Source organism: Perognathus longimembris, chromosome 5 (assembly GCF_023159225.1).
Source record: "Perognathus longimembris pacificus isolate PPM17 chromosome 5, ASM2315922v1, whole genome shotgun sequence".
Taxonomy (NCBI): domain Eukaryota; kingdom Metazoa; phylum Chordata; class Mammalia; order Rodentia; family Heteromyidae; genus Perognathus; species Perognathus longimembris.
Genome location: NC_063165.1, coordinates 84,108,448 through 84,132,903, shown reverse-complemented (window position 1 = coordinate 84,132,903; position 24,456 = coordinate 84,108,448).

Below are 24,456 nucleotides of genomic sequence, written 5' to 3'. Positions count from 1 at the left end.
GCGGATGGCGGGGTGGCTGGGGCGAGGATCTGCAGGCCAAGCTCCGGGGCCCCGCCTCCTACCGAGGGGAGAGCTTGGGGCGGACTCCTGCGCCCCCCTTCCGTGGGGTGAGGACGGCAGGGCCTCCCGCACGTCCACTCGCGACTCCTCCAGGCGCGGGCCTGGCCTGCGGGGAAGCCGCGCTCTGCTCCGGGAGAGGCCACAGCCCCCCGCCCCGGGCGAGCGCTTCGCCCTGTCCCCCGAGGGGCGCGCCTGCCGCGGGGAGCCGCGGGAGCCCCCCCGTGTGCGCAGCTCCGTCCACACCTGGGGGGCGGGCCGCACACGTGGGGCCTCGGGACGGGGTGGGCTGCAGGCACAGGTGGCTTGGAACACGCCTTAAGCTGTCACGCGCAGCTGCGTGTCAGAGCCGCCTTCCTCCGTGGCAGCCAACCACACCGCATCGCTGCCACGCCCGCCACGCCACGCCCACACCTACCCACGCCCGCCACGCCCACCACATCTAACCACGCCCACACCTAGCCACACCCACACCTAGCCACGCCCACCGCATCTAGCCACGCCCACCACATCTACCCATGCCCATGTCTACCCACACCCACTATGCCCACCGTGCCCATATCTACCCACACTCACCACACCCACCACGCCCACACGTCTCCCCGGGTCCATCCCCATAGCTCAGGGCCCCGGGGGCCCTGGGGACACCACAGCATGCGTGAACATGTGGCAGTGGTCACGCGGGGGCGGGGGGGGGGCAGTGGGAAGACCACCTTCCGACACTGGAATCACCGCACAGAGCCTTCCACACAAACCCATTTTCGTTTTTTTCCCCTCTTGTATGACAGAGTCCTGGAACCGCGCATTGCACACACGTGTGCCTTCGAAGCCTGTGTGGCTGTGTGTGGGTGTGTTTGAAACCCCGACTGTGTGTTCCCTCCAGCCACCCAGGCATGTTCCTAGTCCCCCACCCGCGTGCCCCTCCGGCTACCCACAGACACGCCAACGGCTTGACATAGCCACACAGGCCTCCCATACCTGCGGTGGGCGTGGAGACATCAGAGTCGGGCAGGGGGGAATTCGAGAGCACGCGGGGGGATGTAGGCCAGGGCTTTCTGGGGACACTCATCCAACTCGCAGTGCTTGTGCCAGTGCTGGTGAGGGATGTTTGTCCTTCCTGTGTTCTTCCTTCAGTACAGAAACTCAGCCAAAAATCACGGGAAGTTTTCTTCCCAATTGTAATTGTACAAGTGTTTCTTTCTTTCAGAGTTGTTATACTAGCCAGAGCAGTTCAAGCTGGGTTTGGAGCTGAAAGAGCTTTCTGGAACAGTGTGTCCAGACGTGTTTTTAATTATGAGACTGACCACCTGCAAGGAGTCCTGAGACCAGCCGAGGTTGAGTGGAAGAACTGAGGGGGGCGGGGAGGGGGGGCGGTGTCGGGAAGACTTCGTACTTCACAGCCCAAAGCAAAACCACCACTGAAGATCTGTGGGAATGGGCAAGTGTGTGTGTGTGTGTGTGTGTGTAAAACAATGCACATACAGTGGGAATGCTGTGTGACTCTAAGTCAAAGACTCGGCTTTAAAAAAAATCACTGTGACTTTAAACAGGAAAATCTGAATATTGCCTATTTAAAAAAAGATCTCATTTTATACATGTTAACTTTATAAAAATTAAAATTACAGCAACATGACAAAGGAATGAGCAGTAGCAAAAAAATCAGTATGCTTTCTAGAAAGTTATCTGATAGTATGTATTAATAGTCATTAAATAGTCTTTCATCTAACAATTACAATTCTGGTAGCCTCTCATGAACAAAAATAAATAAATAAAATTGTCAGAGCCAGGTGCCGGTGGCTTAAACCTGTAATCCTAGCTACTCAGGAGGGTGAGATCTGAGAATCGTGGTTCAAAGCCAGCCTGGGCAGAAAAGTCCCTGTGAGACTCTTATCTCCAATTAACCACCCCAAAATCTGGAAGTAAAGTTGTGGCTCAAGTGGTAGAACTCTAGCCTTGAGCAGAAGAGCTCAGGGACAGCATCCCGGCCCTGAGTTCAAGTCCCATGACCGGCAAAAACAAAAACCTATTTGTCAGATGCATTTGTAGAGCATTTTCTTAACTGTGGATATCACTTTGATATTAGCTGATATTAGAGAATTGTTGTTAGCATTTTTAAGTGTCTTTGTTATTTTGTACGTGTGAAAATAAGTCCTCTTTTTTGTACTAGCAAACGAAGGTAAGCGTACAACCTGCAGATCGGCCTTGCTAGGGAGGGGGAGCTTCTCATCCTGGAACCATTTTCCAAATGTCTTCTTAGATATTGGCATTTTGCAATTTGCTGTCTTGGAAATTATTCGTATCGGAAGTGGATGCTTTTTCCTGTGAAGCGAAAGGTACAGTTTACATACTACGTTAACGCTTAGCAAGCAAAACAGGATTCTCCCAGCCCCTTTTCTATTTCAACGTAAGGTACATACTTTTTTTGGAAAACAGTAAGATGTTTGTAGTAAAATTTTATTCCTGCAAATTGCTCATTGTCTTTCCGTGTTATTCTGTTTTGATGTTTTCTTGGGTTAAAAATCTCAACAGGCAGTCCAGATTGGCCTCAAACTCACTTCCTTAGTGCTGGGTGCTGAAATTACAGGCATGTGCCACCAGACCCGGCTTACTCAGTGTTTTAAAGAAAATGCTCTCAAATTACAAAGACCTCCTATCATATGACCAACAGGAATTTAATTACAGGTGAGGTTTAACCGTGAAGAGAACAACAGGCGTCCATTAAAGAAGTTCTGATCCACTGACCCAAGGGGACGGAATACACAAACGAGAAGTACCCCGACTCCCCGGCCGAGGTACCCCCCCCACCCCCGGTGACACGTAGCTTTTCTTATCCGTTTGCATAAATGGAACAGTGTTTGCTGCTCTTCTCAAATTGTTGCTCCACGACAGCTCTTTACAACAGGGAGGGCCACAGGCCCATTCAAAAATCCTAATTCACCTAAAGCACCAAGGTAGGCAGGACACTTGAGTGACGTGACCTCATGGAGAAATTTTTAAAAACTCATTGCGCAAGTTTTTTACTTTCCATCCTTCATTGATGTGCCCTGAAGAATAGTTGTTGCTATGCTGCTATTTTTTTTTATTATTATTATTATTTTTGGCCAGTCCTGGGGCTTGGACTCAGGGCCTGAGCACTGTCCCTGGCTTCTTTTTTGCTCAAGGCTAGCACTCTGCCACTTGAGCCACAGCGCCACTTCTGGCCATTTTCTGTATATGTGGTGCTGGGGAATTGAACCCAGGGCCTCATGAATACGAGGCAGGCACTCCAGCCACTAGGCCATATCCCCAGCCCATGCTGCTATTATTTTATCACTGATCGTTCTCATTGTGAAAACCCGTTTGTGACTTGCTCTACCCGCTACGCTAGCCCCTGCGTCAGTGCTACGGGACCTGTGTAGGAAGCTCTACCTTTAAAAGCCCAGCCCTGCGGCGGCTCAGCGCTGTTCACCATCCCGATGGTGGAGAGCAGACGCCATGCACAGCTGAATAAATGCTGCGGCGTGCTGGCGACTTTCTTGTTGTGGGTGTGACTCCTGGGTGGACAGGATACTGCACCAATGAAGCTTAAATAAATGCAGAGAAGAGAAAACTGTATCCAAGAAGGAATATTATTCTGTATGCACGGTTCATCTCTTTTGTTGACCATGGCTCATGTGTCAACATTTCTGCAGCTAGCTAGCTCTCTGGAGGCGAAAACAGAATATCACGGAATCGAAGCTGCCAACTTTCCCCACTTTTGGTTTTTGTCCGTGTGTGTAAGTGAGACAGGGAAGATGGTGCCCAGGGGGAGGGGGGTGGGTGGGGAGGGGGAGGAACAGGATGGAAACAGGGCTCCTTTTCATAAGGGGCTGATTTTGGCTTCCTCCAGCCCCTCGATTGTTCTCACTCATGTCTGAATGAGAACAGCAAACTGGAGCCAGGACGATTGCACATCTGAAACAGATGTTGCTTTTGTGAGTCGGTAGAGATCCAGGCGCCCCTCCCCGCCCAGCCTTCGATGAGGAGGGCTGGCGGGGGCGGGGGGGGGGGGGAGCCCGGGCAGGCCTGTGCCCTGTGACTCACCCGCCAAGGACTCTGGCTCTCGTCTCCCCCCATGGAGCCCACGAGCTCGCAGATGCGTCTTTCTGTGCTGTAGTGATGAGCGGTCTTCCAGCTGTGTCCCCCTCTCTGCACCACGGCGACAGGCCTCCTCCAAACAGGTTTCAACCAGACAGGGCTCGCCAGCAGCTGAAATTCAAACTCCCACACAGAGCCCTTCTCCCATCTTCTCCCCAGGGTGATCTCTGGGGCCAAGAGTGGCCTTGGGGGGGGGGGGGGCACCCGCCTTCTTGCCCCTTGGGTGGACCTTCCTCCTCCGCCACTGCGGAGCTACTGGCTGTGCTGCTACTCTCAGCCGTGCCTCTGCTTTTACTGGGAACTTGCACCCTTGATGTCTTCTTAACCCAGCATGCAGTGGGGCAGAGAGACCCAGAGCAACACCAATAGTTGGACATAAAGTTTCCAAGTGGAAGCACTCATTTTGTGTTTAGTTTACCCTGGTAGCTCTCTCTCTCACACACAAGTATTTCTTAGGCGACTTCAAAGTTAAGAGAATGATAGGAATGTGAATATTATCTCCATTACATATCAACCAACACACAAATGTATTTTCTTCCACAAATAATGTAGACATATACTTTACCCCCTAGTCAGATTACGTAAAGCAATTAAAAATAGTTATACTTATCTTTGCACAAAAGTGAATGTAAAATTCGTCTGTAAAACCTCCAGAAATATTTGCTGAGATGTGATGTCCCAAATTCCTTGGGGGAGGTTGTGACACGGTAGACCTGGTGTTCTGGAGTCTACAGTGCATTGGCAGACAGCAGTGTTTTAAAAAGCCATTAGAGTAAAGCATTATGCTTATTGTAGTGGTGGAATGTGTGCACTAGGATAGAATAGGATTGTTGTGATAACAGGGAATATACTGGACTGACAACGCACTTGGCAGAGGAAATAGCTTGTATCTGACAGAACCGATAAGAATAAACCTCTCTACACAAAAGAGGCTCCAGCCTGTGAGCTGTGGTCTTGTGGCTTGAAGGACCACCCTGGAACAGAGACTGATGGAGCCTTACCTCACCAAGTGAGCATTTTCTCTCCCAAGGAGGCTGGAGAGAAGCCAGCTCTGGAGCAGAAGGGCATGTTTAGGAGTTCAGAATCAACACAAGACGGACGGGAATCTGCTTGTTGATCTGAAGTTAAACTCCTCGGGATGGGACATGCATTACCTTGGGGGCGGGGAGGGGGGGCTCTCTGCGTAAGTATGGCAGATAGGCACTCTGGGCCAGGGGCGAGGAGGTGGGAAACCATGCTCAGTGTAGCCAGTTACTCACAGAAGCCAGTCGGGCAGTTATATTCATTCCCAAGGATTGAAACCCCTGCCATGGGCCACAGAACCCAAGCTGTCATGAAAGAAATCGCGTTTTAAGTTTCATGACCGTGTGCTGAAATGGACTGGGCTATGGAGACTGGGTATTTAATAGGACAGCCAGAGGGAGCTACGGGCGCCCAGGGGGCTCATTTCTGCTCTGCTCCTCTGCTTGAGCAGCAGCGGCCCGCGAGGGCCTTGGGTCAGCCCCGAGACCCAGACCAGGAGCCCATCCGCAGGCTGGCCCTGGATGGGATGTGCGTGTCCCCTCGCCTGTGTAGACAGCATTCCTTCATGCCACCTGCGCCTGCCCAGTCACTATCCTTCAGCGCTGGAAGAGAGGAGGAAGGAGTTTAGAGAGTGGGCAGTGCCTGCCAGAGGCGCGAAGAGGAGCTGAGCAGCAGAAGAGCCTGAAGCCTGGGGCCTGAGGAGAGGCCGGGCCTACAGGGAGGAGGATTAGAAAGAAGCTGGCTCCTCTGGAGGGTCGGAGGGTTGGAGGTTGAAGCTGTTGGAGGTTAAGGAGTGGAGGTTTGGAGGTCAGGGCTGGTCTGGGTTCTGGGTTCTGGGTTCCAGGGAATTAGCCCAGGACAAGGTAGTCACAGGCCAGTATTTGGAGGTGGAAAGCTGCTCTTCATCTGGGTTTTAGGTTGTAAGTAAACCCCTTTCCACCTTTAAAAAAGATTCTTAAGTGTTTCAGGGCTCTTAGATATGAACTAAACCCACCTTTAGTTTGTAATCAAGGCAGACTTCTTTTTTTTTTTTTTTCCCAGTCCTGGGCCTTGGACTCAGGGCCTGAGCACTGCCCCTGGCTTCTTCCCACTGAAGGCCAGCACTCTGCCACCTGAGCCACAGCACCACTTCTGGCGGTTTTCCATATATGTGGTGCTGGGGAATCAAACCGAGAGCTTCATGTATAGGAGGCAAGCACTCTTGCCAATAGGCCATATTCCCAGCCCGGCAGACTTCTTAACTAGCAACCTGACCAGTTAAAATGATTTTGAGAGAAAACTGGTATAAACAAAAATCACAGAAATATCCAGATAGCATTCAGCACCCTTCCACACGGTCTAGAACTGCCTTGACTCTGTAATAATAGCGTAGTACTTTAAAAAATGACTTCTAATAACGGAATGGTCTAGGATAGTAGTATCCAAATAAAAACGGACAGGTCTAAGTTAATATGTATGAAGACTAAGTATATATGTATAGAGACTTTTTTACAAGTGGCCTTTGCGTGTGTGCAGAGTCTGCCTTTCTGAGACACGACAGACACACTCTGTCTTCGGGACATGCATCTCGGCAGAACCCCAGACTTTCACTTGACACCCACACATCTCACTGAACTGTGGTCATCTGACAACAATGGAGTGATTCACTGCCCCCCCCCCGGCTGCAACCTCCAAGAAAGGGAGCTTTTCAGTGCTCTCTGGAGCCCACAGCCCGCCCCTAGGGAGAGCACAAGTCCCTTCCTGGCTGGGAGAAAGGATGGAGGCAGAAGACGGGAGGCAGGCAAAGCAGAGGACAGCTGGCCACTCACGCGGTTCCTAGACGGCGCTCTGAGGCACGCGTTAAGCATGGCAGAGTGTAGCTGGCTGTCACAACGGGGGAGCTGGGGAAGGGACGGAATGTCACCCTGGGCGGGGCCCGCCGTGGGATTCGCAGACCCACTTCAGCTGGCAGCGACTGTGTCTGCACAAGCAACAACAGCCGCTGGACCTACAGGGAGGTCCAGGGAGGTCAAAGGTGCATCGCCGCGGAGCGTGCTCCGCGTCGCTGCGTGAGTTACACCATCGCGGGGCGTGCTCTGCGTGAGTTACACCACCACGGAGCGTGCTCCGCGTCACTGCGTGAGTTACACCATCGCGGGGCGTGTTCTGCGTGAGTTACACCATCGCGGGGCGTGCTCTGCGTGAGTTACACCACCGCGGAGCGTGCTCTGCGTGCGTTACACCACTGCGGAGTGTGCTCCGCGTCACTGCGTGAGTTACACCACCACGGAGCGTGCTCTGCGTGCGTTACACCACCGCGGAGTGAGTCTCTCCTCACCATGGGGAGGAGCCCTGTGCACCGCCCAGCTCTCTTTGTTGGGGGGCCCCGGGGTCCTCATTACCTCCTCACAGAGCTGTTTGTCTTCTGTTCGTCCTAAGTCTTCCCTTACATTAGTACCTGTCACACATTTGTCCTACTTACCACGTGGGACCTACGTCTCCAATGTGTCGTGTAGTGTTACTCTGATTACATTAGGTTTACGTGGTTGTGCCGGGTGGGGACCATGGCAGGAGTCGGGTATGAGTTGGGTGCTTCTTGCTCGGCGTCGCCTCTTTCTCCCCCCTCCCCCTCCCCCACGCCACCCTCGGTTTTTATGTGACGTGCAGTGAACGCACTGACGGCGTGTGCTCACCCTCCCGCCGCTCCGGCGCCCTCCCCCCAAACACATTCTCACCAGATGGGCGTGTCTCGAGTGGAGAACCTCACCGCGTGTGTTCTACAGTGTTAACTCAGCATCGCTGCCTCCACCCCTTGAAACGTGGCGGGTGCTTATTTTACAGTCGCTAAGTCAGTGAATGTGTGAAAATAGCTCCTGCTGTTAGGAGTGGGCGATACAGTTAATTCTCAAAGATATTAAGCAGTCAGAAAACACCTTCCCTCCCACTCCTGATGTTCTATCTGCAAATACAAGTTTTCCTAAGGCTTCCTAGACAAGGTGGCGATATCTCTTACGGTCCTGTGGTGATGCAATTGTTGTCCAAACGTGCAGGTCTAAACGTGTACCCGGCGGTCTTGAACCCAGGGAGCCGGCTCTCATCTGGGAATGCCCAGCGGGTAGCCGGCGCGAAACCCTGGCCAGCCCCCGTCCCTGTGCCCAGAGCCCGGGCCGCACACCGGACGGCCCAGTTCCAGAGGGACTGAGGGGACCCACCTGCACGCCGTGCCGTCTCTGCCACGGGATGCGGAGATGGGGCTGGCTCCGCATTGAGTCCTGGCTGCTTAGCTTGGTCTTGGCCTTTTGGAGTTGCGCTTGGGAGCTCGTGAAGCCTTGGGTCCCAGCCCGTGTCAACGCACTCTGGTTCTCTAGACCACACTTTGCCTTGGGTCAGGGAGTGCAGGGCTCAAGTCCAGTTGCTCCTGAACGTGTCGGGCTCCACACCCGTGAGCATGTCGCCCGGCTCTGCCAGTCCCCTCTCTCTCTCAAGGAAAAGTTCCTCAAAGGAACGGAAGAACCAGTCCTAGCTGCTTCTTACCACCTGGAAAATACGACGGACCCCCACGCGATCCTACAACTCATGATCCGTAGGCGAAGAGAACACAAGACAACAGGAGAAGTCATTTTTTTAAAATTCAATTTCTATTTGTGAAGGATTTTATAAGGGAGGATATTGTTACCTTTAGGAGAATAAAAGCGGGACGTGCAGTCAGACCTGGTGGAGAACCGGGTCCCGGGGTCTCAGCCGTGATCTGTGAGAGCCTTGTGTCCAGCACAATGCCTCGTTGTCCTTGTCTCTGAGGTGCAAACCCCACCCAGGACTCCTGGAGCGCTGGCATCAGCAGCACCGGTGTGTGTGTGTGTGTGTGTGTGTGTGTGTGTGTGTGTGCGTGCGCTATTCCAGGAAATCGGGAGATGGACACAAGAGGCTGGCCTGCGCACACAATGAAAAGCTTGGCCGGATGTATGTTTGAAGCACTTAAGACGGACTGTGGGGCAGCACCACAGGTTCCGGTGGTCAGGGACAGACCAGGAAGTCCATCATCTCTCATTGCCTCTTAGTTACTTTGTTACAAATATAAAAGTGACCAAGAGGGCAGACATGTTCACTCCGGTTTTGCTGAGTATGCAAGCTGAAGATCAGGCAACCGCTAGCAGAGCAGATCGAAGACCATTCAAGAAATGGTGGCTGGGGAGAGAAAATAAAGTGTGAAAAGATCTATCAATAAGGCAATTGTGCCGGGCTTGGTGCCTGTCATTGTCGCTACTCAGGAGGCCGAGATTGGAGGATCCTGGTTCTAAGCCAGCCTGAACAGAAATGTCTCGGAGACTCTTTAAGTTACCAGCAAACAGTCAGGAGTGGAGTGTAAATCGAGTGGTAGAATGCCAGCCTTGAGCAAAGAAGCTCAGAGAGAGCTCCCAGGCCCTGAGTTCAGGCCTCAGGACCAGCACAGAACAAACAAACAAAACCACCACAAGAAAGAAGGGAAGAAAGAAAGAAGGAGGGAAGGGAAGGGAAGGGAAAGGAAAGAAAGGAAGAAACAAAGAAAGGAAGGAAGGAAAGAAATTGTGGTCTCTCCTTAATTGTAGACTCCCCATCTGTGCGTAGAGCTTTCACAGAGACTGTTTCAAGCAGCCTGTATCTACACTACTAGAAAGCAACAATCGAATGACATATTTTTATTTGAAATATCATTAATGTAGCACGAGGAGAAAACTTTTCATGCCAAAGTGATCATTTTGATTTTTTTTCTAAAGCGCGTCCCCTTTTATTGAGGTGGAAAGCAGGACACAGGAAAGCATCCATGGGGAATGAGTGGATTCGGTGAACTGTCTTAGTTCCATTAATCCCATTAGGGAACCGAACTCAAGCCAGTGCTCTGGAAAAAGCAACCTCCAAAGCAATGGCATGTTGTCCCAGCCTCTAACATAATCTAGGTTGGTAAACATACGTTCTTCAGAGTGTTTAGCCCACTGCAGTTAAAAGACAGCTTCATTAGATGCCCTTGTTTTCCATTCTGTCCTGGAGGAGGTCACCCTCTGGATTCTGTGGTTAGCTGAATCCCCATTAGTAGTCTAAACCAGGAAATTTTCTGTAAAGCTACCCTCTTAATTGAGTAAGTTACTTCATGTGGTTTCCTACTATGTTCCCGCCAGCAGGACAGGTACTCTCCCTCCTGAGAGGAAAAGTAGGACTTTGATGAATGAAGTAGAAGACAGACCTCAGAAAGCTATTCAGTCTAAATATATGATTTTTTTAAATTTCTGGAACTTTCCATTTCATATTTTGTAATCATGGCTTACGTATCTTTAATTGTAGCAAAAACACGAATGAAGGGGACTATGGTAACACCTGGTAGCTTCTTAAAGTTGAGTTTAATCGCTTGTTTATTTTTAATGAAAAGAGGAAGGGCTGGCTTACAGGTATTTAAATGAGCATACTGCCTAACAGGCAGGGATACTACAAAACCCTCGCTCTCCATCTCACTGTAACGGTTTCTTCTACGGGTTCGCTAACACTAATGGGTCTGACCATAAGCAGAAACCAATTGTTTCTTTGAAAGAGTAGACTGAAGCTACCTGGGGAGGAAGTGCAGACAGGTCTGCGCGGCCTCTCTGTTTTCTGGATGCAATGGTGCTGGATGGAGCTTTGTTCTTGTAGAGAGAATGGAGGCTCTGAAAACTCTGCAAGCGTATTGAAAGACTCTGAGCTACAAGACTCCTAAAACTGAAAAACGTTGCCCTTTTCTACACTCCTAAAAGGATGCGGGTGAAACACAGTAAAGGCCGGTGTAGCACGTACTGTCCAGAATAATGGCCACAGGCGAGAGTGGCCAGTTCCTGGGACACAGGCCCGTCAGCTTTCGAATGCTCTGATCCTGACTGATGGGCGGGGAGGGCTCGCGGGCTATCTGTTCGTCGGTTTGCTTGTTAGTTTTCCCCCTAAATTGGCCATGGTTTTAAAAAGTTGACTTCTGTCCCCGGAGCCGTGCCACTTGCTGTGGCTTTCTTTTCCTGACAGGTGTGTGTGCGCGTGTTGGTTGCTGGGGTGTGTGTGAGTGAAGCGGTGGGGGGGGGGGGGGGGGGATGCTGGGGGGGTGGGGTGCTTGTGGGGGGGGGAGGGGGGCTTGCCAGGCCCGCGCTGACGTCAGCCTCCTGCCCTGCAGGCTCCAGCTGGGGGAACTCAGGCCTGTGCCCCCAGGCTGTGCTGGCCGCTGGGGTCACAGCAAAGCGAGCCGGGACTGTGGCTCCATTGTGAGCGCCTTCGGGCCGTGCCGGGAGGACTGGGCCCATTGCCGGTCTCTTCTTCTTCTGGCAGCGGCCTGATGAAGCGCCATGTTGCAGCCCAGAAGGGCAGAGAAGGAAGAAAGAGGTGGGGGGAGGTGAATCACGGCAACCCCAAATGCCAGCTCTCCCTTGCCCTGTCGTCTGCCATCTCTCTAAGACAGCGGGGTAAGACAAACACCACTTCCATTCCACCCAGAACCCAACCGGAGCGCCACTTCCTGCGGAAGGATCTCCGTTCCCTGTATTCAAGGCACTGTCCGGATGGACGTGTGTGGTTATGCAGCTGCTTGACACCTTCTCACTCTGCCTCCGCACGGGCGAGGAGGAGCCGATCTGCCAGACAATCGGGCCGGCGGGCTCTTTCCTGGCTTCTAGAGTTCCAACGCCAGGCAAGCGGCATCCGGAGATGCCGCCTCGGCGCAGTCCTGGCTTGTCGGTACCCTCTCACTCAATCCAAACTCTTCTTCCATAAAAGAAAAAAAAGACAGGAAAGCAATTGTAGAAGCCTTTGAAACAAGCAAACCCTGGGGGGGTTCGGAGTTAGGTTCCCCTTTCTTGACTTCGCGTTGTTGCCTGGCCTGTACGTTGTGGGAAACCGAGGCAGACGCTCAGGCGATCACCGCAGCCCTGTGGAGGAGCGGCGCGCGCTCCGTGTGTCCCCAGCCGTCGCGGTCGGCAGACGCCGCCCACCTCCCATCCACTTGCCATTTCCCGCTCTCCTGAGGCCTGAGTGCAAGCGTCCTCCACATTTTCTTTCGAGGTAGATTAAAGTACGTTAGCAGTTTCCCCATAACTAGCAAATTAAATCAAGTCTTTGATATAGGTTTGCTTCCTACGCACACACACACACACGCACACACACACACACACACACACACACACACACACACACACACACTTGGGCCTAAAACTCCCATATCAAGACTTTAAACAAAGACTCTTTGGGGGTGTTTTTGTTATTACAAACTTACAGACAACAAACCTCCACTCACTCGCGGAAGTCCTGGTTTGCTTTCTGACTCTTTTGTCGGCTAGTTCCGTCCCTGTGGTTCCAAGGCAAGGAGCCATTGCCAGGTCCCACTGGGACCCGTGGAGAACCCCGCGTTGCTGCTGGCGAGACACTGGGGCAGAGCTCGTCTGAAGAACTGGAAGCTTCTTAGGGGTGGTGACAGACGGGGCTGCAGAAAGGCCACCCCACTGCTCTTCAACGGTTGGACTGGATTGTGGCCAAAAGGCTTCTCTCCGCTCCGCGTAACTGCTCTCCTACAAAGCTCCCTGCCTCGCTGGTCTTGTCTAATGCACAATGAGTATGGAAAGAAACAGAAAATCAATACGAGGATTAGCACCGTCGATTCACCTTATTGAAAGCTACAATGTATGGGCATTTTCACTAGCAAGTTTACACTTGTTATCAGAATTACTCCTCATGATAACACTGCCTAGAAGATACTGTCCCCTTCATCTGTCGATGAGAAAGCCGTGCTCAGAGACGCAAAGGAAGTCTCCCCACGGCTTCCGTCTGGCTGCCGAGTGTCTGGTTGGCTCTGAAGGGGGTGGGTGCGTTACCTTACAGCTGGGCTTTGACTTCCACGGTCTGCCTGGCTCCGGCTCCTCCGAGCTCACAGGCACTCGGGACAGGATAGTTTTGAGAAAGACAATCTGGGGAGAAAACGGGAACGAAGTGCTGGGAACCCGCGCAGCTGGACGCATCTGGTGACGTAGAGAAGACGTGAGGGCTGCGGGGAAAGGAAGTAAAGATGCGCCGGAGGGGGAGACGCGGGTAGCGGCTCCTGAGGGATGCCGGGATTGTGGGGGTCCAGTCGGAGGACCTCTGGGACATTCCAGAAAGACACTGCGGGGACAGGGCGGCGGAGCGAAGGCCTGCGTTCACAGGGGCAGCGGGGAGGATGGGGCAGCTGGGTGGCTTGAACTTGTCACTGAGCAGAGGCGGGGATGGCTTCCTGCCACACACAGGCTGCCCAGGGGAACACGCGTGCCCTTCGCCTGGCGCGTCTGTCTGGGGACAAACACCCGCTCAGGGCCTCACCCACGGGGGCCGTGTCTCCCGCGTACACGTGAGACTGCGGGAGGCAGACGGGGCCGGGCGCAGATCCCTTTCCAAACTCTGCACGTGGGAACCCCTTGTTTCCCCTAGATGGGCCCACCGTCATGGCTGTGAGCGCCTCCTACACCCCGAGCCCTCGAGAGCGGAATGGTTTAGGTCTGTGCGCCGGCTCTCCAGCTGCTCGCACAGGCCGCGGTTCCTCAGCTGCCTCCGCCCAACTCCCTGCCTCGCCACGGTGCTGGTCCGTGAGTGCCTCTGCTCTTCTCTTCCAGGCTCTTCTCTTCCAGGCCCCCTGCCAGCCACAAGAGGAGGCCACATCCCGGCTCAGATGCTATCGACTGGGAAAGGCAAGCATGAGCGGGACGCTGGGGGAAACACTCGCCCTGTCTTAATGCTGGTAATGTCAACATGAATAAATGATGAACTCCTCAGTTCCTGTCCTAATGGAAGACATTCGTAACAGACGTCTCCTCCAGCTGTTTCCGAAGCTGCGCTAGAATGTGGAAGGCTTATACATGCGAGGTGGCCTTTCTCCCCTCGGCAGGCGAGGCCGCGGGGCGTCTGGGCTTTGCGCCTGAGCACTGCAAGCCGTCAGTTGCTCGCTTACCAGCACACTCTCTCGGCATGAAGAGAACAGCTCAGTGTCAGTCATATCTGCTTTCTTATGGATAGATGGAATGAAACAAGAGCAGAAAAAGCCATTTCTACAACCCTATGAGATCATTGGGTCCCGTGCTTTCTCATTTTCGCGTGACAGCCCAGTGCTGCTTCGCTGGCTTGCTTAGGAACTCAAGAAAACTCACAAGAGGAAAATCTTGCTAGGTAAGCCCAGCAGAAGGACATCCTGTTTTCTCCTTCACCCTTTTCGCAGGGAGCAGGAGCTGATTCTGTATGTAAACAGAGACACAGACACGATAAATAACTTAGTATTTGCGGAGGTCCAACAGAAAGGACAGCGGCTTCCAAACGCTTTGTTCAGCTAAAGCATCTGCTTTGGGGGGGGGGGGTGAGTGGGACACGTGGAAAGGCCGGGCTGAGGCGAGGGAAGTCAAGAGGGCGTGGAGATGTAGACAGGTGGAGCCCCAGGAGGCCTACGAAGCGGGGCAGTTGGCCCTCCGCGCTCCCCTTCCATCTTGCCCCCTGGAAACACCACCAGTCTGCGAAGGCACCTTGCTACTGGAGGCAAGGGAGACTGCAAATTGGGGTTTGGCGATGCTTTTGACCACCACCCAGAGCGCAACCTTCCGAGCACTTGCCTAAAGTCACCTAGCCCAACTCCCACAGCTCCTGAAACACAGGGTGTCAGTCGTTTATATTCTTCTCCATCTCTTGCTGTATAATCGTATGACTCATTTCTGTATTCAAACCTAAAGAAAAAGGAACACAAATGAAACACATGCAAGGAAGGAAACATCAACGTTAAAGACGCCGGACAAGATTTAAGGACTTTCTAAATATTTGGTAGTATGAAATGACTTGTAGCTATTTTCAGGTCAGTACTATTATTTTACTTTTTTTATTAGCTTACATGAGGTATAAAGGAAGAGATTTCATTGCTATTTGGCCACACATGTTTACAATGTATTCGAATCAATCTCACCCCTTAGTATATTACTAAGACTTGTTAAATTAGCATATTTGTTGTACAAGAGGGATTTCCTTGTGACATTTCCATACATGCGTATAATACCCCAAACAAACTCCTTCCCTCCATGTCTTTCCCTTCCAGCTTTCCTCCCCTGCTTAAAGCAATTTCAAGTTGTTGTTGTTGTTGTTTAGGCCGTGAACTCAGGGCCTGAGCACTGTCTCTGGCTTCTTTTTTGCTCAAGGCTAGCACTCTGCCACTTGAGCCACAGCGCCACTTCTGGCCATTTTCTATATATGTGGTGCTGGGGAATGGAACCCTGGGCTTCATGTATACGAGGCAAGCACTCTTGCCACTAGGCCATATCCCCAGCCCAATTTCAAGTTTTTTATTGTTCTATTTCCGTGCAGTCGTATGAAGCATTTTGGCCATTTCTCCCCACTTTCTCCCTCTCCCCACCAGCACACCTTATTCTTCTTCCTAGAAAGGTGTATTTTAAAAAAGGATCCTCCACATTTATTTCCTCTGCATGCCTTCCTCTCAGCAATCCCTCTTTCCCCCAAAGCTGTCTGCTCTTGGCCCTGATACAAAACGTTTGTAGCTTTCTGGGAGGGTTTTCATCCGTTCACACAGCCCAGCGAAAGCGTGTTTTCTGTAAGTTGTCATGGTTGGAATCCGAAAACCAATGTGGGTCCCGAAATACAGCCTCCCACCCTCATGTCCTCCCACCCTCTCTGTTTGTGATGCATTCAGGTACAGATCTTGGGACTCGCCTGCCACCCATACAAGGGGCTTGGTCATCCTGTCTCCTTTCTGCTGCTCCGGGCATTGTGGAAGGAGCGGGAGTCTGTCACCCCGGTGACACACACATCAGAGGACACAGATCTGTTAGGGCTGGAAAACCATTCTCTTGCGTTTAAAATACTCACGAAAAAGACCTTAAGAGATGGTCAGAATGCCAGAAAATTAGAAACTCAGTGTTTGGACGCCAGGCCCGAAATCCCGGAGACTTGAGTCTCATCCCCATAGAACATCCCCATAGAACAAACAAAGAGACACAGCGAAGGGCAGAGAAGGGGCTCTACGACAGGAAGCCGGGGAAGCCAGCGCGACAGTCATTTTCAGGCACGTTCATCCATCTTCAGTGCATCTGCTGGGCTCTAGCCCTTGGTCGTATGGTAGGTAGGTAGGGAAGCCTGGGGGTCAGAGTCAGAAGGGTGGTGTGGTTGAACCAGTCCTAAGGCACAGGTGTGTGATGTGTGATCCCGGTCTCTGTGTTTTTCCTTGGAGGCGTCCCCAGTTAACGTTTTACTGTTTTATTACCGGGAGAGGATAGGCTCAGGGTGCCTCGAGTGTCAGCTGTGTAAGATGATAAGAACAAGGCCTGGTCTGCCTGGGGCAAATTACCCTCCACACCGTATGCTTGTCGGTGAACTTTTCTCTTTCCCCAGCTCTCCAAGTGACTGCCGAGGGATTATAGGGGAGGTTATCTCAGATCAAAGTGCACGGGTATGAAGTTGAGGCCCTTTTAGTTTACTCACAGGGCCCAGAGAAACATCTCTTAAGTTGCTTCTTACAAATTTTGTGTCTAACATAAACACACAGTTGGAAAGCTAGAGTCATTTTCAAAAGACAGATATACATTTGCATTCCTTTTTATCACCATATCTTTAATGTTTCAAAAAAATCCCTTGTTCCCTTAAGAAAAAGAAAATCTCAGAGACTAGTAACATACTGATAGGAGTTACTGCCTACATAAGTCTGTGTGAGCAGTTAAAACAAAAGACATGTCACGAGCCAGACTTAGGCCCAGGAATTCTGCTCCTTGTGAGGGTTGAGAACACGGCTCCAGCTGGAGCGGCCGAAAGCCGCCACGGGGCTTGCTTCCCAGTGTTCACTGTTAGCAGCTCAACCAGGGGAAAACAAAGACTGCCCAAGTCTTTGTGGGTCCAGGAGGCGGTGTAGGCCTAGACTGTTTCCTGAAATGTGCTCGTTTGCATCTGCTACAGATCTGGATTCATGGGCTAGCAGAAATTTATGTGATAATTACTTCAGATTCATTTCGATCACAATTTTCTTGAAAGCAAAAGAGCAACTTGACTGTTGCTGTGTGGGTTGCCCATTGAAGGTATTATAATTGTATGGTGAAAGCTGACAAAAAAAAAAAAAAAGGCCTACTTCCTCAGCAACAGGGCTAGGCTATCCAAGAGAAAGTTCCAGAATTCCTATCATGTGGAAATCAGGAGAATGAGGCTTCTATTAAAATGAGTCAATCGAGTCTTCAGGACCCCAAGGCACAGAAAGTGCAAGGAATGTTCCGGTCCCCACCAGGACCAACTGAGGACAAACCTGTAAGGAAATCAACTACTTTCTCTGCCTGTGATGGTGTAGGGAAAGTTACCCTGTTGCTGGAGTGACAGTTTGGGTAGGAATGTCCACTGTAACTGTGTAAGGAAGCTTCAGGCTGCAGACAATTCTTGTAGAAAACAACTTTTCGAAAAATGACAACAGAGTTTTTAGACTCCAGGGCCAAACTCCAGGAGTCCCGGTTAGGTCCAACCTCACCACGTGCACACGCCGAATAACAAGGCCCGGTGAAGGGCAGGGACGGGCGTCTCCCACGGTGTCTTCAATACTGGCTTCCAGCAACATATGGAGAACTGGCTTCTGCCCCTAATGGACAGCCGAGTTCCCTGGCGTACACGCGGGGCTCTTCCGTGGTCTCCAGGGTGGCGTGAACACGGCATGGCCTTCTGAGGGGCTCTTTGCCTTTGTGGCAAGATAGTGGACCATGAACAATGCGGTTCTTCCTGGAGCCCGAGATGATTGTAAACTGACTGCAGCAGAGAAAGGCAAGGAGCACAGATGAAAGGGGGTGCCGGCAGGTTCGGGGCCCGGCTGTAGCTAACTCAGAGGCCCAGCCAAAGCACCCTCTGGGGTGCCTCCTGCAAGAACGATCTGGGAAACTGCCCGTTTCTGTTTAGTTTTCTGTTTTCCTTCGTTCTGAACTTCAGTTATCCCCTCAGCTGCAAGTAACAGCTATTGGCAATAGATTCTTTGACATTTGTGCACAAATGCTGGTGGAGACTGGCCCTGTGAGTGGTTGCTGTTTGCGAAGGGGAGAGGTGTGTTTTTGACACCAAGGCTTATGGTCTGTTGACGAGAAAAGGAAGCGGTGCTGTGGCTCGAGTGGTAGAGCGCTAGCCCTGAGCACTAAGAGGCTCAGGGACAGCACCTAGGCTCTGAGTTCAAGCCCCACAGCTGACCAAGGAGAAAAGGAGGGAGGCATCTAACTTCAGAATGACTTCTAGCGGAGAAGCGGCTGGTGTTTCCTCCTTTGAGCCGCTCCAAATTTCCCAGCGTAGCGCGTGTTCTGAAGTGGGAATCAGTTCTCCCAGGATTGCTAGGGAGAAACAAGTATCCACATCCCCTCAAAGATCAGGAAGTCCCTGTGTGATTCCCTGGCCACCTGACCATTTTGTGTCTCCAGTAGTGTGACAGAAGGTGTAGGCCTCAGGCCCAAATTCTAGTGTTGAGGCCCGAGCCAACAAATAAACACGCAGAAAGAAAACATTTAAGAGTCAGTCTCTCACTGCTTGAGATATATCGCAAGCCGCTCCGCCTTGCTTCCCCTCTGGAAGATTGCAGCCAGTCCAGCTTGTGTCTCTTCCTTCCGAGTTTCTAACTCAGGGTTTCATGCCACTGTGGATCCACAGATCACTTTCATGAGCTTCTCTGCAGCCACGGCTTCCTGTTTACAATGTTTTCTTTGACAAGTGATGGCATACGAACGCCACGACAAGCAAGGGCCCACGTTTTCCTGTTTACAATATTTCCTCTGACAATGACAGTGTTCAAGTGCCATGACAAGGAAGAGTCGTGATCTCATTGAAATAACTTTACGACAAAATCACTTCCAAAACAGTTTTTGTAGTTCTTGGATTCATAGCTAATATTGTGTAATTTGCACATAAAACTGGATTGTGTTGACTGTGATTTTTTTAAAAAAAAAAAACATCAGGCCTGTGGGAGGCTGAAGAGAAGATCCTGTTTGGGAGTGCATCTGTAACTCCAGGTACGCAGAAGGCAGAGAGCAAAGCGTCTTCGTCCAAGGCCAGCCCCAGGCAGAAGTCGAGACCCTACCTGAAAAAAAATCAAAGTGACACCTAAAAGCAGAACAGGAACAGGGATTGGGTCTCAAGTGGTAGAACACCTGGTCAGCAAGCAGGAGGTCCTCAGTTCAAAACCCAGTACGGTGGGAATGTCACTTAGTGGTAGAGCGCTTGCCTAGCACGCATGAAGCCCTGGGTTCGATTCCTTAGCACCAGATGAACAGAAAAGGCCACAAGTGGCTCTGTGGCTCAAGTGGTAGAGCGCTAGCCTTGAGCAAAAAGAAACCAGGGACAGTGCTCAGGCCCTGAGTTCAAGCCCCAGGACTGGCAAAAGCCAAAAAACAACCATAACAAAACCAGTACCACCAAATTTAACCAAATAAAAACTAGTGACAGAAAAGAGATAAATCAAATGGATTAGTTTAAAAAGAGGTAAATTCACGTGAAAAGTTTTCCCCCTCTATAAGATACCACTTTATGGTTTGGTCCAATCCCTTGAGAATACCAGCGCCGGTCTTTGAGTTTACAATGCATTTTCCAGCAACTTCCTGTGGCTCCAGTCCCCGTGTCTTCAGCTGGGCCTCTGCCCACAGAGTACTCGCCCCGCGCCCAGCTCTTTCCGTTCATGTGCGCAGAGACGGCCTTTCTCCACGACCGCACGCAGCAACATTCCACATTCAGGTTCCAACTCCTTCCCGAGAGCCTTCCCCGCCGTCTCCGCCGTCTCTCTCGCAGCTCTTGCCTACTTCGCGTAGTGATTACTTAACATTGTTAAAGGTTCTATCAACGTATCTTGTTACTCACCAGCGTGGAAGGCTGAACACCAGAGAAGTTGGGCAACGCAGGATGAACACCTTCTGGCTGAGCTCTCCTTCACCACAGGCCTCGGTTTAGTTGAGATATAGGTATGAGGTGGTGTAGTAGGAGTTGCTATTATGAATAAGTGAGTAAGGTAATGTACGTACTTGAAAGATGAGTTACATCGTGTTAGAAAAAGCACTCTGAAGCTTAAAATTCCAAGAGATAGTTGCTTTTCTGATTTGCTGATGATGCTGGAGGGTATTTTATACCTAGCGGGTAAGTGTGCAAATCAACAGGAAAGAAAGATTCCGAAGTTTACCAGTGAGTTTGCTTTTCTGAGAAAGCTTGTTGGCTGTGCCTTATGGTGGCTGGATTTAACCAGAGTTCTCGGATATTTAGCCCAGGACATCTGGATGTTGTGTTGAAACTATTTTTTTTAGAAGAGATGATACTGCATGTAAGGAGACTCTCGGTAGAGCCTTCTCAGTCAGTTGAAAGAAAGCCTTCGTGGAGAGCGTTGGCCTCTGGAATGGTCTCCACTGGTCTCTGCTGTGGCATTGCAATGCAGGTTCCTCCCCAACCTTTACCACCAGATACAGATAGTGTCCTTCCAGCTCTATTTGCCCATGGTTCATTCGTAACACAAAATTGTTTGTCCAAATCCACAGTTCAGCTTTATAGTTATTATGCTTCTCTTATTACATGCTTGAGATGAAATATTTACATCCAACGATATGTACATTTTTAAGATCCTTGCTTGGTACATATTTGATTTGCAAAGACCATTGTGAAGCTCTGTAGCATGCTGCTTACGTGGATAATTTTTGAATTTGAATAGCACAGAAAAATAACTACAGAGGCATGAAATTTGCAAAGTGTAATTTATTTGTGCTTCTTTTTTTGTTTTCCATGGGTGAATTCTTTTTATCCTACACCTTCATGGTCATATTGGCCCCAATACTCATCCACGAATTTAAATATTTTCCCAGAGACCTTAATTTTCTTGCTTGCTGTGGAAAAGGAACCGCTGTCTGAAACTGTTCATGTGAGAAATTAGAATCCCCTGATTCTAATTTCCAAAAGGCCCCGCTGCCCCCGAAAGCCAGTGCACCCTGCAGACGCGGCGGCTCCGCCAGCGGACACGCGCCTTTTCCTCCAGCCTCTGGCCGTGAGGATGCTGAGCCCCGCTCCCCGCCGAGTCCCCTTCATGGGGCTTCAGTCGGTTCACTTCTCTAGTCAGCAAACGTTTGCTTAATCCCTAGTATCTGCCAGGAGTGGAGGCCAGGGCCTCCCAGAGCCACAAGGGAGCCGAGACCACCCGGAGAAGGTCATGGATCAACATGGTGGGAACAAAGCTTCTGAGCACGGGACCAGTTCGTTTTGCTGGAGTTGTTTTACATGATAAAACTACCCTGAGTTCGTTACAAAATAAAAGGTGAGGATGGAAATAACCGGTGAGGGGGAGAAGCTGACAATCTAACTTATCAAGAGATAACTACTATTACTAGCTTAATGCATTAAAGTGCATACAAATAAAGCAGATACGTGGAAATACCTAATTTGAACCTAGGGATTCAGGCACGCTCCCAGCTCTGCCAACGTGTATCCATCCATTCACACGAATCTCTAAGTTTGCTGGAAGATGCCAGTGCAGAGAATTCTCCATGTCTATAATTGCTCTGTCTCTGGGACGTGGTATTTGCACACGGGGCTGAGCCTCCCCCTCTGTCTGGGGTTTTCTTGTGTACTGACTGGTAACGGTCTCCTCTTCTGCTCTGTCGTGGGGGCTGCAGGATCTTCTCAGTCTTCCCCCAAAGACAAACTACCTTCCATCACTTCTCCGTGGCTTATAATATCACGAGGCCCAGAACAGAGACGGCTGCAGGCTGGCTGGCTGGGACCCCCAGCTCTTGATAGACGGGGCCCCACGCCCTGGCTCCTTCCTCACCTGAGCTAATGTTGTGCCTTCGGGCCTGAACCTCCACGGGTCAGGGCTGCGCTTCAGCTGCTCACAGTGCGATGAGAAGCAGAGGAAAGGAGACCGGAGCCAAGAAACGGAGAGGAAACGGCAGGGGAAAGAATTGAACCAGGATTTTGCCTCTTTTTTTTTCTCATCTGTTTGACCAGTAAGTGTCCATTGACTCTCCTGATATTTAATTTGTGATGTGACTTTCACTTAGAATGTGAATCCTCTACCAACATTTGGCCTCATTAAGAATTGGAGAATAAATTGGAGACTATGCCTTATTATGAAGATACTTTTTAAAGGCCAACATAAAATATTGTAAAAGAATAAGAGTCCTGTGCACGCGCATGTTGTAAGAAAAGCAAACTGTGGCAGAAGTTTGGGAAAGACAATTTCTGACTCAACGGGGGCGGGGGGGGGGTCATGTTTAGCGTCACAGGAATGATGGCCTTAGGAATGGGGGTGAGGAGGAACCCCACAGGGCCCCAGCAAGCTGCACCCCGCCCGCCCCCGGGATGTGGCCGTGGTACAAAGTAAACAATGACGGGAAATGGAGGTCTTCCCGCAGAAGCCAGAGGCTGCACTTGGTCCCCCGAGAACCCCCACGGGGAGCGTGAAGGCAGCAAGCGCCCCAGCCTCTCTGGGGGAGTCCTTGGCAAGCTCCTCCTTGGCCTGGCCCTGCGCACACCCACATGACAAGGGCATGATTTTGGCCTCCATTTTAAAGGACCCGGCAAACACTGATGTCATCTCTAGAGCACCAGAAACTCTTCCTGAGGTCTGCTTCTGTACTACCAAATTAGGGAGGGCTGGCTGCGGGAGGGAGCCAAGTCGTGAAAGGTGAACGCAGGAAAGCCTGGAGCTGCAGGGCGGGCGCTCCGTGGGGCGCGTGGAGAAGCCGGAGAGGAGGGCGGTCTGGCCACGTCAGACGAGGTGTTGCACGTCGGTGCCGGGGAAGTCAGCCCAGGTTACTTTTGCTCAGTCGGCGCTCAGCAAATTAAAGCCGGGAGCTGGAAGCAGGTGCACGCTTACGGCAGAAGGGCCAGCCGACCCCGCTGACAGGTTGGTGTGGGCCACCCTCGTTCTTGTCTTGCTTGGATCTCCTAAGTTCAGAACAGTCACGCTGCTGTATTGGTTTACATACACGAAATGTGTGCTGATAAAGTATTTTCCCGTAATACTAACTCGAAAACGAAGTATGTGAAAAATACAGCCTCACTCTGAGGAGACAGTCACTTGAAATCTCCATTTGCTTCCTCCGACTTCACTAATGGATTGACTGCTGCTGTCCCTTATCACTGATGGATCGAGTCTCTCTCACTTATCACTGATGGACCGGCTGTCTCTCCCTTATCACTGATGGACCAATGGTTGCTCTCTCTACTCAGTGATGGACCGATGGGCCAGCTCCCTCCTCATCCCTTCTTGCACACCAGATACATTTGCTTGGTTTAGAGGCCTCATCTCTGATTTGCAATCTAGGCAAACTTGCTCCAGGTCATGGCCTCCTTTGGAGGTGCGGGGATTTGAGTCCAGGGTGTGTGCACAACGAGACTACACTGCTGAGCTGCGTCCCTAGCACGGGCTTTTAGCTTTAGTCGTTCATGTATATTACTTTCCAAGTCCATACCTGCAAAGTCTGAAGTTCCAGATACTTGTATTTAAGTGCAGATGCAACTTGGTCCAGAATACAGTTTAGGCAGGCTTGGCACTCAGCACTTCACGCTTATGAGGTATCCACTTCTGCACTGGCTATTTTGAGACAGAACTTTATGTTTATCGGGGCTCAGGCCTGAGCCACGATTGGTACCTGTCCACAGAGAAGGCCATGTTAGGAATAGGGGCCAGGTGGCCATTTGCAAGCCCAGTAGCCGGGCCCCAGAAGAAATCAAATTTGCCAACACTTTGACGTTGGCGTCAGCTCCCAAACCTCCGTGTTTCCCGTTCTTTAAGCCGTTCATAGCCTATGAAATTCTGTTGCAGCAAATCTAAAAAACTAACATGCTTTCATTGAAACGACGAGCAAACTTCTTTCCCTTTTCTTTTAGACCATCTACCTCGTATCCATCCTTTCGAAGGAGTATTCCCTACATAAGAAAGAAAAGGAAGCAAGCAAAATAGAAATAGCAGTTAGATGTTGAAGGATAAGCAGAGACCAGGCTCTCAATTCTGATGTCTGGTCTCCACACTTTCCCATGTGATCTAGCTTAGGTGTCCAAACAGCTGTCACCGATCAGGTTGCTTCAGTAGTTAAAAAAAAACACCCAAAAAACATAAAAAAGCCTTTCCACTTCTTATACTCTGATAGTATATTCAGATGTCTGAGCCTTGCATTCAAAATTCTTTATAGTTTGGTTTGTTGGTTTTTTCCACTGCCTTTAGAAATTCCTCTGCTCTTCAATCTGGGGAAGTGAGATAAGAAAGGAGCAGAGAACGAAGAGAGGTGCAGCGGGGGTGGTCTGGGGCCT